Source organism: Netta rufina (genome assembly GCF_964035555.1).
Source record: "Netta rufina genome assembly, chromosome: 2".
NCBI classification, from domain to species: Eukaryota; Metazoa; Chordata; class Aves; order Anseriformes; family Anatidae; genus Netta; species Netta rufina.
The window spans coordinates 105,696,969-105,708,474 of NC_140124.1; the positions used below are offsets into that span (position 1 = coordinate 105,696,969).

The 11,506-nt window shown below is 47.2% G+C and overlaps 1 protein-coding gene across 2 annotated transcripts in view; it reads right to left on the bottom strand.

Moving 5' to 3' along the window:
• RALBP1 (ralA binding protein 1) overlaps positions 1–9,737 on the bottom strand; it is a 28,459-nt gene extending 18,722 nt beyond the window's left edge. Inside the window, exon 1 of one of the 2 annotated variants that reach the window (XM_084281321.1) lies at positions 9,596–9,737. The gene's annotated coding sequence lies outside the window, so the exon portion shown is untranslated. Of the gene's footprint in view, positions 1–9,561 lie in introns of both variants that reach the window. The other variant, XM_084281322.1, reaches the window with a different exon arrangement.
• Positions 9,738–11,506: the final 1,769 nt, after the last annotated feature.

The window sequence follows — 11,506 nt, forward strand, 5'->3', positions numbered from 1 at the left end:
AGGTTAGCCTGATTACTGAAACACTTTTTCATTACAGAAAAGGGATTTTCTTCCCTGCTAGCTTAATTCTCAGAAGTCGCTTGAAGGATTTGGTTAGTGCTTTTTAGATTTTTGAACACCAACTACTGGTATCACTCACTCACACTCCACTCCCTCCACTCAGCCAGCTTGAAGACAGCAGTTCGTGCGGTGGAGCCAGTCTGAAAAAAACAAAAGCAAAACCAAAAATAACCCCCCGACCGGCTGGACTGAATGTACTAAAAATGCTACTCAAAAAAGCAAATTCTAATCAACTGAGTGAAGAAAAAATGAAGCAGATTAGAAGCTGACAGATTTGGCATCGAATACTTTATGGACGTGCTGCTCCAGCTGCATGCATTTAAGTCCATGGGGCCCGATGGGATTCATCCCAGGGTCCTCAGAGAGCTGGCTGGTGTCATTGCAAGACCTCTCTCAATTATTTTTCAATGGTCTGGGGAATGCGGAGAGGTCCCGGTTGAGTGGAAGCTGGCAAACGCTGTTCCAATTTGCAAGAAGGGCAAGAAAGAAGACCCTGTTAATTACAGGCCTGTCAGTCTCACTTTAGTGCCTGGTAAAATTATGGAGAAGATTATTCTGGGAGTTACTGAAAAACACCTGAAAGGCAATGTGGTCATTGGTCACAGCCAACATGGGTTCATGAGGGGAAAGTCCTGTCTAATGAACTTAATTTGCTCTAATGACAAGGTCACCCACCTAGCTGACTAAGGGAAGGCAGCTGATATCTGTTGGGATTTCAGCAAAGCTTTCAATGCTGTTTCTCACGGTACCCTTCAGGACAGACTGTCCAGCATACAGCCAGACACAAACATAACGTGGTGGGTGAACAACGGGCTGACAGCTCCAGCATAAGGGGTTACAGGAAATGGGGTTACGTCAGGCTGGCAGCCAGACACTAACAGGGTTCCACAGGGCTCCATTTCAGGGTCAGTTCTCTTCAGTGTTTTCATAAATCACGTGGACGCAGAACTATAAGATACACTGAATATGTTTGAGAACAACGTTAAATTGTGAGGAGCAATTGACTCCATTGAGGGTAGAGAGGCCTTGCAGAGAGATCTAGACAAATCAGAGCCTGGGCAGTCACCAACAATATGGAGTTCAACAAGTGCTGGATTCTGCACCTGGAGGGTAAGACACATGAGGAGCAGCTGAGGTCCCTGGGTTTGCTCAGCCCCGAGCAGAGCAGGCTGAGGGGAGGCCTCATGGCGGCCTGCAGCTCCCTCACGAGGGGAGTGGAGGGGCAGGCGCTGAGCTCTGCTCTCTGGGGACAGCGACAGGACCCGAGGGAACGGCATGGAGCTGGGACAGGGGAGGGTCAGGATGGGGGTTAGGGAAAGGGTCTGCACCCAGAGGGTGCTCGGGCACTGCGACAGGGTCCCCAGGGATGTGGTAAGGGCAAATAGCCTGCAGAGTTCAAGAAGTGTTTGGACAACGCTCTCAGACATAGGATCTGGTTTTTGGGTGGCCCTGTGTGGAGCCAGGAGTTGGACTCGATGGTCCTTGTGGGTCCCTTGCAGCTCAGGATACTCTGTGATTTCAGTTTCAAGCATTTCTGAGATCATTTCTAGAGCACCTGCAGACTGAGCAGGGTGGATCACGCAATGGAAAACCAGAACCCAGTTTCCCAACAGGCCAGAACTCCGCACCCTCAGTTCTGTCACACAACTCAAAAACCTAAGGCTATGTACGGCCCAGAGTCTAAATCCAACCCTCCCGCCCCGCTTTCTTAAACACTGCAGATGACAAGCGTTAACAGCAAGTATGACAGACACTTTGCTTTGGCTTTAACCCTGGTAACAAGCCTGGGACATGCCTATACACCAGAAATACGCAGTAGCACTCTGGTACGGCTACAACAACAGCGATTTGCCTGGCAAAAACAGCAACAGCAGCGCGATAGCACCCCGAGGCCCCTGCCAGCAGCTGTGTGGAGCCCTGGGAACCCCCTCAGCTCACACACAGGCAGACACCACCACGACTGCACGTGCATCACCACCTTTCTTACCCATGCCAATCACTCCCTGACAGAGTCCCTCCCCAGCTTTCCTGTAGGCTCCTTTTAGGTACTGGCAGCCCAGGGTAGGGTTGGCTTCTCGGGCTGCTGGCACACGCTGCCAGCTCACGTTGAGCTTCTCATCCACCACCACCCCCAGGTCCTTCTCCTCAGGGCTGCTCTCAATCCCTTCTCCACCCAGCCTCTATTTGTGCTTGGGATTGCCCCGGTCCAGGTGCAGGACCTTGCACTTGGCCTTGTTGAACTCCATGAGGCTCGCACATGCCCCTCTCCAGCCTGTCCGGGTCCCTCTGGACGGCATCCCTGCCCTCCTGCACGTCAGCCACACCACTCAGCCTGGTGTCATCGGCAAACTCGCTGAGGGTGCACTCGCTCCCGCTGTCCCCTGTCACCGACAGAGATGTTAAATAATAATCCTTTAACTGGCAGGCCAGCGTTAATGTTTGTCTTACCGTTGAATGAATATTCAGCTCTGAGGCCTATCACTCCCAGAAACAAGCATTTCCTAAAAGTAAAAGTAACACCATACCAACCTTTTTGTGTTAAAACTGTAAAAAGTAAGTTTCCTGAGCCTTACATTCCATTTTTGCCACCATGTATTGAACACAAGAAGAGTTCTATAAATTACAAGCTGTCACTTGAACTGACAACTCCATAACCTAACGAGAAACTAAAAACAGCTTTACTTGGATGCCTTCAAAATGTGACACATGACACAGACGATCAGTTCCTATAGATGATTTTTTTCGCCTTGATCCAATATAATTCAAGCAAATCATATCCAACTTCTGGTGAACATTAAAAAAGAACCATGGTGGTTGCTCATTCTGTAGCAGCAGAAAGGAAAAGCAAAGAAAGATTTCGATGCAGCGAAACTGGTTGTGTAACAGCTTCTCTGATCATTTTTTTTAAACTATTTACTAATTTTGTGTCTCAGCCAAAAGCAAAGATGTTGCAGAGAAAGATTCCTGTGTAGTAGCAAGGTAACACCAGTGGCTCCTGACCCAGACACCAAAGTTAACGAAAAATCTCCCATCCTGCCTTCACCAGGCATTGCATTACCCCCATATCCACTACAGATTGGGTTGCATTCAAATGTTTTCCCAACCTAACTGGAATGGATAGAGTGGGATTTTTCTGCACTCCCAGCAGAGCAGTTTTAGCAAAACCTTATTTTCTAAAGCAGTTTTATCCACCAACATTTTTTTTTTTGCTGGTATAGCTCATTGCCTTTGGAGATCTGCACTGAGTCACGCCAACAAAGCAATCATTTCATCGATCCGTGTTACATCCACAGGACCGCAAGCTGCTGAAGTAGAGGCCGATGCCTTTCACACAGATCCTATATGTAAAAGGAAATGATCTTTTTTAATCAGTTTGGTTTAGGAGTTTCTCCACAAAAAGCAGGACCACACGATCTCCTTTTTTCAAGCATATTCCCATTAATGCCAGTGTCAGCTCTTCATCACGACCACGTGAAGCATTTAGCCTTTACGTAAACTTAAGTTTTGTCATTTTGTTCAGTATCCTAGCTAGAGTTGGGCCTGACGAATTCTGTTTTGCACCTCTGCCCCAGATCTGCCCACCACCCAAGAGGAGAGTCAATTTAAATACGTATAAGCTCAGCAGATTGTTCCTTCTGATTAACATCACCACCTCCAGGGCAGAGATGTTGCAAAGTGCCGGGCAAGGTGTGGCACCCGCGGTGTGGGGCAGCACCGGGGCTCTGCAGTACCTGTAGGGCCAACGGCCAGTGGCAGGGACCAAACTCCACAGAGAGAAATTGGGAAGTTGCCTTGGGCCCGTTTCCCACTGCTCAAACAGCTGCCGTAGCCTGCAATACCCACAAGTCTTCATAGCCAGGCAGCCTTACAAGAAAAGGCATACGAAACACCATCTTTCTACAAAAACATAGAGGCATCTTTAGAATTTCAGGTTAAATTCACATGCATTTGCTAAAACCAGCTTCAGAGTATCATTAAAAACAAAAAACCAAAACACATTACCCCACAAAATGCACAACAACTGCTGTTTTTAACTTGATTACTAAATATAATAAAAATGAACAGAGTAACAACACAAGCAGATGCTAAAACAGGGCACGTGCCACCTCTGGCCAAGAAGTTCATCATCGCACAGCACAGAACAAGGTCTGAGTGCCCTCCCACACCTGCTGCGTAGCCCTGCCTACACAACAAGTCAGCTTACTTTAAATAAAATTAGTGTAGGTACTCTAATGGAAGCCCTGGTGTACACAGGCTAAAATAGCGTCATCCTCCCCCCACCTCTAAAAGAAAATAAAACTGCCTCAGCTTGTATGAGGCATTTTTAAGAGTGGTAAAATCCTTGCTGTTTAGGGCTAAAAAATACCTAACGTAAACTACCCGTGAAAAACACAGATCTGAAACTGACTGCTTCAGTGACACACACTAGCTCTAAACTTCATCGATGTACAGTTGTGGATGTGTTGGATGCTTTCAAAGTCTGGCTGAAATAGCATATTAAAAACTTACTTGTGAAAGAAGAACTTAGAGAGAACCGGTGACCAAGATAAAGCTGAACCATGACAGAGAAAGGTAAGCCAAGTCGCCATAAAACTGTCAGCACAAAAAGACTCCTGAAGGGAACAACAGATGCAACTTTTTTTTTTTTTTTGATAGAGGATTTTGGCACAATCAAAGATAAGCTTGCAACAGTCGTTGCCAGAAAATTAGTTCTTTTTAATTATCTTTGTTGTAGGACTTGATTTCAATCTACGCCTACACGTGACAGTCACATTAACGCATGGAGCCATCTAGACAACAAAAATCCCAACTGCATATATGCAGCAGTTCCTCCTTCACCTGGAAAGCTGAGTTTCGGTTCTTTTAAAGTCATTTTCAGAACAAGACATAAAAACCCACTTGATCACATGACCTAAATACGTTTTGGAGAAGTACAAACTAAAATTTCAGAATTAAAACTTCAGAAGCATGACCTGTGAAAAATCTTTTCATTTAAGATTAACTGTCTTACATTTCTAGTCCATTCAATCAATTAAAATATCCTGTCAAATATGAAAAGCTCTTTATACTGTCTGAAAAAGCATCATTTCTGAAGAAGCCTCAAGTGAAAATTAAAGAGGAGGGTATCAGAAAATACTTTTTTTCCACATTCAATTAAAAAAAGAAGAAGATATTTTAGCCTTTATACAGACTGGTATTGTGCTTTTATATAAGTTTGTTCACAATTTTAAAACTACAAACACAGTAAAATATCTGCAAGTTTACCATGTTAGATCAGGCAACATTACCGAATACACTAACGTAAGTGAAAGCTGTGTATTGGAAAGAGGAAAAAATAGTCATGCAGTTCCATAGTGACAGGGTAGAAAAACACTACTAACACCACGAAGTAAGGGAGTTTCGTTGCTGCCATGTTTACCTTTGGAATTTGCATTTTGCATTCGATGCACTTCTTGCTAATAAAAACCAGTGAAAATTTGTTTCCATTGCAACATCCGAAAAAATGTTGCTCCCTGACTGGTGATGTGAATTTATGTTTAAAACGCACCTGGACAGGCTAGAAGCACAAAGAGAGCAATAAGTCTAATTACCAGGGTAAGTTAAATATTAAATTTCACAAGTTATTATTAAAATATATATATATATTAAAATTATAGCTTCTAACGTGAGGTGCAACTCCCATTTTAAAAAGTTAGGTATGGTTTTAAAGAGAAGTGATGCTCTTGCAGAAATCTTACTACAATTTTTGAGAGAAAGGCAAGCTGCAATTTCTGTCAGTGTGATAGCTTTTTCCCAAGGTGCCAAGTTAACAGTACTGCTATCATATATGGTGGTTTTAAAAACCCTTTTTCCAGCTCAAGCTACGGTTGCATCACAGCTCGATGTTCAGGCCCAAGAGCTCCTTCCTGCCAGATGTCTTTTTTCTAGCGAGAAGCTCAGTTATTCTTAATACAAAAGCCAAGGGAAGCAGTCAAAGCTGTAAAACAGGAACTGAATTTTGTTATCGACTTCATCTAGATCATATACACAGAAATGTGACATTTTTCAGACAATGCAGGACAAAAACATACAGATAAAATGCATTTTTGTTTCATAGCTACATGAATTAAGTGAGTAGTGTTTCACTGACTGCTATCAAATGTACAAAAGAGCAACATGAGACCAGATTTACTTGGCTTAAAATCGTTTTCAGTTTGCTCCAAAGTTGTGCCCGCTCTGCACTCCTCCTCTGCAGCAGCTGCCTGGCCCCGTCCCTCCTCACACAAGCAGCCAGCGCTCATCCCCTTCTACCCTTGTAGGCCTCCGGAGACCAAACCAGCCAGTCCAAAAAGCTCAGCTCCTTGCGAGCAAGGTGAATAAAGGCAGCAATGTGGAAATGAGAAAGCTGCTGCTGCTACTTCCAGAGCTGCCCCTTCCGTTGCACTGAAGCAGAGGGCAGCAGACACTTGTACAAGAACACCTTTCCCCACAAGTTAAAATTGTGAATCTTAACACACTGAGGTGAGGGCTTCCCCAGCTTTGGAAGCGAGCTGGGGACTGCCCACGAGGTGATACCAAGAGCTGTAATCCTTCTTTTGAAGAAATTGCAGAGCTGAATCAATCACTTAAGGTCCACACACTTTCCTAGCACTTAAAGGAAACGCACGGATGACAAACTATTAACGATTAAGGGTGCACCAATGAGGATGAAGTGACTTCCTTAAATTATTATAATAATATAATACTAACAGAATAATGACACAATTAATTCCATACTTAGAAGACTACTTCGCTTGATTATTTAAAACTAAACATTTTCTCTACCAACGCTAACTACGTTACCTACCACAATCATCTGAACTATTCTAATTATTCAGACTGATATTATTATTGCTTTAGCAACTGGTGAGAACCAGTTTCTTTCTTCACTATTTATCTCTTTATTATTTTAAAATTCAGTGAGCAATTAGTGCTATTTTTTATTCACAATCTTATGTCAAGCTGCTTCTGGAAGAAACTGCAACTCGCTCAAGATGATAAGTGCTTATCATCTGTATTTTTCTCTGCTTGGTATTACAGAAGCTATGCAAGAAAAAAAACAACAACCACGTTCTCTATTTAAATACACCTTACTTACGTACCAAAGGAAACACTACTGGCTGTGAGCTGATTGCTCCTGAACATTGTGATCTCGTGGCTTTGAATTGGCAGATCTCAGTCTCGCACACATACTTTGAATTCATAGATAAGATAAGAAAAATCAAAGCTGCTGCTTTTTTGATTCACACAGAATAATAAATGACACCTAGAACTCCTATTACGTCTCCCAAAGCTTTTTGTAGGACATGTTTTGTTTAGCTGTTAACTTCGGGTTGTATCTCCCTAATAAATTACACCACCCCCCGAAGCCGCTCTACTTTTTCTTCATCTTTTTCACAAATGCTTCCATTCTAGTTCAAAACCGTCACGATACTTTACAAAACCTAACCCAACGATGCTTCCTGGTGCACTATCTCCTTGTAACAAAAGAGAGGAGTCTCCCATTTCTCTGGATACCTTCCAGCTGAGCTCTGCACACGCCTCTGTGCTGGCTCTGGCTCCCCTCAGGTCCCGAGGTGGTTGTACATCCCTCCAGACACCGCCCCAGGGAAGCCCCTCTCACCGCCACACGCCTGGGGATCCAGCTAAGCCCCAGCCTCTTGCAGGTCACTCCCAGCCCAACGACATGCTCGGCTGATCCCGTTGTCGTTGGCTTGGTTTTTTAAAGCAACAACTTGCAAATTACAGTCCGCGAGACGCTGGTGAGTTGAAGAAAGCTGATGAATTCTTTAGGTGAAAATCTGAAGCCGACATATGGCAAACCAGGACTATTTTTAAGGGTTGTGAGTCATTCACTGATTCAAAATAATCAGATGCGCTAGTTCAGAGAAAAGCTTAGCAGATTATACCAAACATACAATTAAATGGAGATAAATGTCATACTACACTTTATTTTGACATTTTGAGGCCAGCTACATGACACCAAGCTTTACAGAAAGAACCTAAATTTGCATTTGTTGGTATTTATTGCTAGACAACAGCATCTTCCCTTTTTTCTCCCAAATAGCTTGTCAGAAATAGCGGCGTGTGCTGAAAAAACATTCTAAGCCTTGCTGTAAGAAAATACAGCCGAAACATTTTAGGGACGTGCCTAAAAGACACACGTGAGATCAGAACCCCGAAGTGCTAGGTGCACACGTGCACCAGTTGAGCTTCACCTGCCCCTATGCAGCACACAGAAATGGAAACAAGGCACCCTATAGAAGAAACCTTTCCCCTGTACAGCCATAACCGCATAACGGCTTCTACAGCGAAATCGTTACTTTTGGAGAAAAATAGCATCTCCTCTATCCCCCCAAAGCACCTTCATTCACGACGGAACAATGCCAGAACGACAGTGGATTAGACCTCTGAGGCAGCTACTCCCACCTTCTGTTTCATATATGAGAATATTAGGGAACACAGCTGATTTTCCCAAAGTCAGAACTGAGAACCCTAGCACAGACAGCTCCAAGCTCCCTGCTTCTCCTTAACAAATAGCCTCCTTCCGACCTAGTTACCTGAACACTGCAGCAGGGCTGTTTGCTGAATTTCAAGCACCCCAAGTAGCAAACACTCAAACTCCATGACAGCTTGCAAGCTTTTTTTTCCCCATTTCACTTCTCTGTAGGGGAGAGCCCCTCAAGAGCACGTGCTGCACTGACTGTACAAGATGATGAGAAGCGATCTGAAGGAAGCCTACACCATGTTTCATCAGCAACCGTGTGTAACAGCATAAAAAAATCTATTCGAAGGGACCTCTCCCCAATTTTTTTAAGCTCGGTGATGAATGTGAATCGTTACAATCCTGGATCGTATCCCCCAGGGCCTTACTATCACCCTTAGGATAGATGGAGAGTCCCGGTGAGCTGCTCACAGAAAGGCTTGGGTTGGAGGGGCGCTTAACGACCGGTTGGCTCCAACCTCGCTTTCCAGGTGAGAAACAGTCATAAGGGATGCTGCCACAGCTGCCTCGCTGCGCTGGAAGGCAAAGATCCACACAAACCCACCTCTTTTACGCGACTTCCCAAAACCCCTCTGCCTATCATTACTCCATTTAACGAGAAAACCACCAACCCCTGGACACCCAGGGGAGGGCCACGCACAACATATTCAGGGACAGATCCCCTACAGCCTGGCTTCCCCTCACACAAGCACCCCGCCAGCCGCCCCCCCAGCCCCCCACACCCCCTCAGGGCTCCCCCACCCCAAACCCGGGCACTGAGCAGCACCAGGGGCACCCCCGACCCCACCAGCACCCCCCTCACCCTCCCCACCCCCCCCACAGCCCCAGGCCGCCCCCCCCCTTCCCGGGGACGCCTCATGAGGCGCTGCCCCCCCCCCTCCCGCCCCCCCTCAGCAGCCGTTAACGGCCGGGGGGGGGCTCGCGCCGCCCGTTACCCCCCCTCCCAGCCCCAAAAGCGGCTTCCTCAGCGGGGTTACCGGCGGTAGCGGGGCTCGCCCCGCGGGCACTGACCGTCGGGGTCCCGCTCGCCGGCGCTGCGGCTCCGCCTGCGGTGCCCATCCCGGCCCCGGCCCCGGCCCCGGCCCCGGCCCGCAAGGACGCCTGAGGAGCGGCGCGAGCTCGCCCGCCGCGCGCATGCGCGGGGAGCCCCCCTCTCGACGGGTTGCGGGGAGCTGCGCATGCGCTGCGTAGGGGAGGGGGCTGAGGGGCGGTGGGGTCCCGCGCGCGGTGCGCGATGGGTGTTGTAGTTCCACGGGAAGGGAGGCCGGAAGGGGAGGTGGAGCGCGGCTTCCGGCCGCCGGACTACAACTCCCAGCGGGCTTTGCGGTCGCCTCATGCCCACCGCTCTTCTGTGGAGGGGAAATTTTTTTATTTTTATTTTTTTTTACAAATAAACGTGTCCGTTAGTGACGGTTACGACTGAACCCGCTGTGATTTAACGCCCCTTAACGTCTGTAACGACACAAGCACCGAGCACACGGGGCACAGCCCGCCACAGCCCCGGGGGCGCTGCCCCCTGCTCCTCCTCCTGTGTGGCAGGGGGAGCCGCCTCCCTGCGCTCCACCTCCTAAAACATAGTTCATAATGATATAACCTGCGTATAACATTAAAAATTGGGTTAAATTGGGGCATAAATTGCCGTTTGGCAGGACGTGAGGTGACGGAGAGGCGCCCCGTGCCAAGACCCGTCGCCAGCTGGGCGCGCATCCTGTTTACGGAGACATTTGGGGCAATTTTACCCTCTTCGCCTCCTAACGCGAGTTTCTGTCCCGTTAGGCACCTGCGGGTCTTGAACCCATTTTTAGGATTGCTGGCCCACAAGGGGATCTGCCTCAGTACGAAGTGCCCCGGCTCGTTCCCGCTGCCAGAGCCCCCGGAGCACGAACATGGTGGCAGCGTGCCACCCGCTCCCTTCAGCCGCTCGAGGGTCAGTGCCGCTCAGTCCCCTCAAAGGGGCTCTTTGTGCGGCCTCCTGGGGTAGTGGAAGAGGTCCCCCGCAGGAACTGGTGCTATTCAGTGGGCAGCACAAAGGGGAGGGCTGTAAATGCTCCTATTAGTGCTGGAGAGCACAGGGATGTTGTCCCCGCAATATTACATATTATTATTACATAACCACGCGGCTTCCAGTTCTCCTCCTCCCTTCCCCAAGAAACGGTTTAACACCAAGTTACCTTCTGGTTTATTTAACTTCACGTCGCAGCTAATGCTCTGGGGGATTTCTGTCGGGGAAAGGCTGGACTGCTCCTGGCAGCAGAAGAGAGGGAGGTTACTTGGGTGACATCCGAAGGCATCCGGGATGATCGCCTGTGAGGAGCTCCGCTTGAAGCCACAGTCGCCAGAGGCTCTCAGCTCTGAAGAATAAGCATTATCAGCGGCTGTTGCCAGCACAAGTTTGCACACAATGGGCCCATCAAGCTAATGAACACGGAACGAGCCCTCTCCCATTTTTTGATGAAGACAAACAAGAGATTGTGAGCAGAGCTTAGAAGACCAATTTCCTGCCATGTGAAATACATTTGGCTGACTCCTGACTTTACAAAACTCGTTGTGGTCTGAAGCCTGCTTACACAGACAGAGGCACGTTCTTACCCTACACGCCCTGCATTTACTCCTCCTACACTCATACTGTTTTAAGGACAAAGTCAAGCAGAGATGGCAAGCTCTCTGCTTTGAAATTTGTCTTGCTGTTGAATATGAGCCTCTTACGTGTAATGAAATAATAATGGAGATACAGAAAGCATTTTTGTCAGGAAAAAAAAAAAAGGACAGCTGCGTAAATGAGTAATTCCCTGCCATTTTCTCTCAGTTGAAATACCTCTTCAAGAAAGCCAGCTCGATGGTTGAGGTTGTCTGTTTATTAGTGAAAGCTAATAACTTCTTCTGATCGTCAGTCTAAAGTAGCCCCTCAGAAGCCATTTTAAT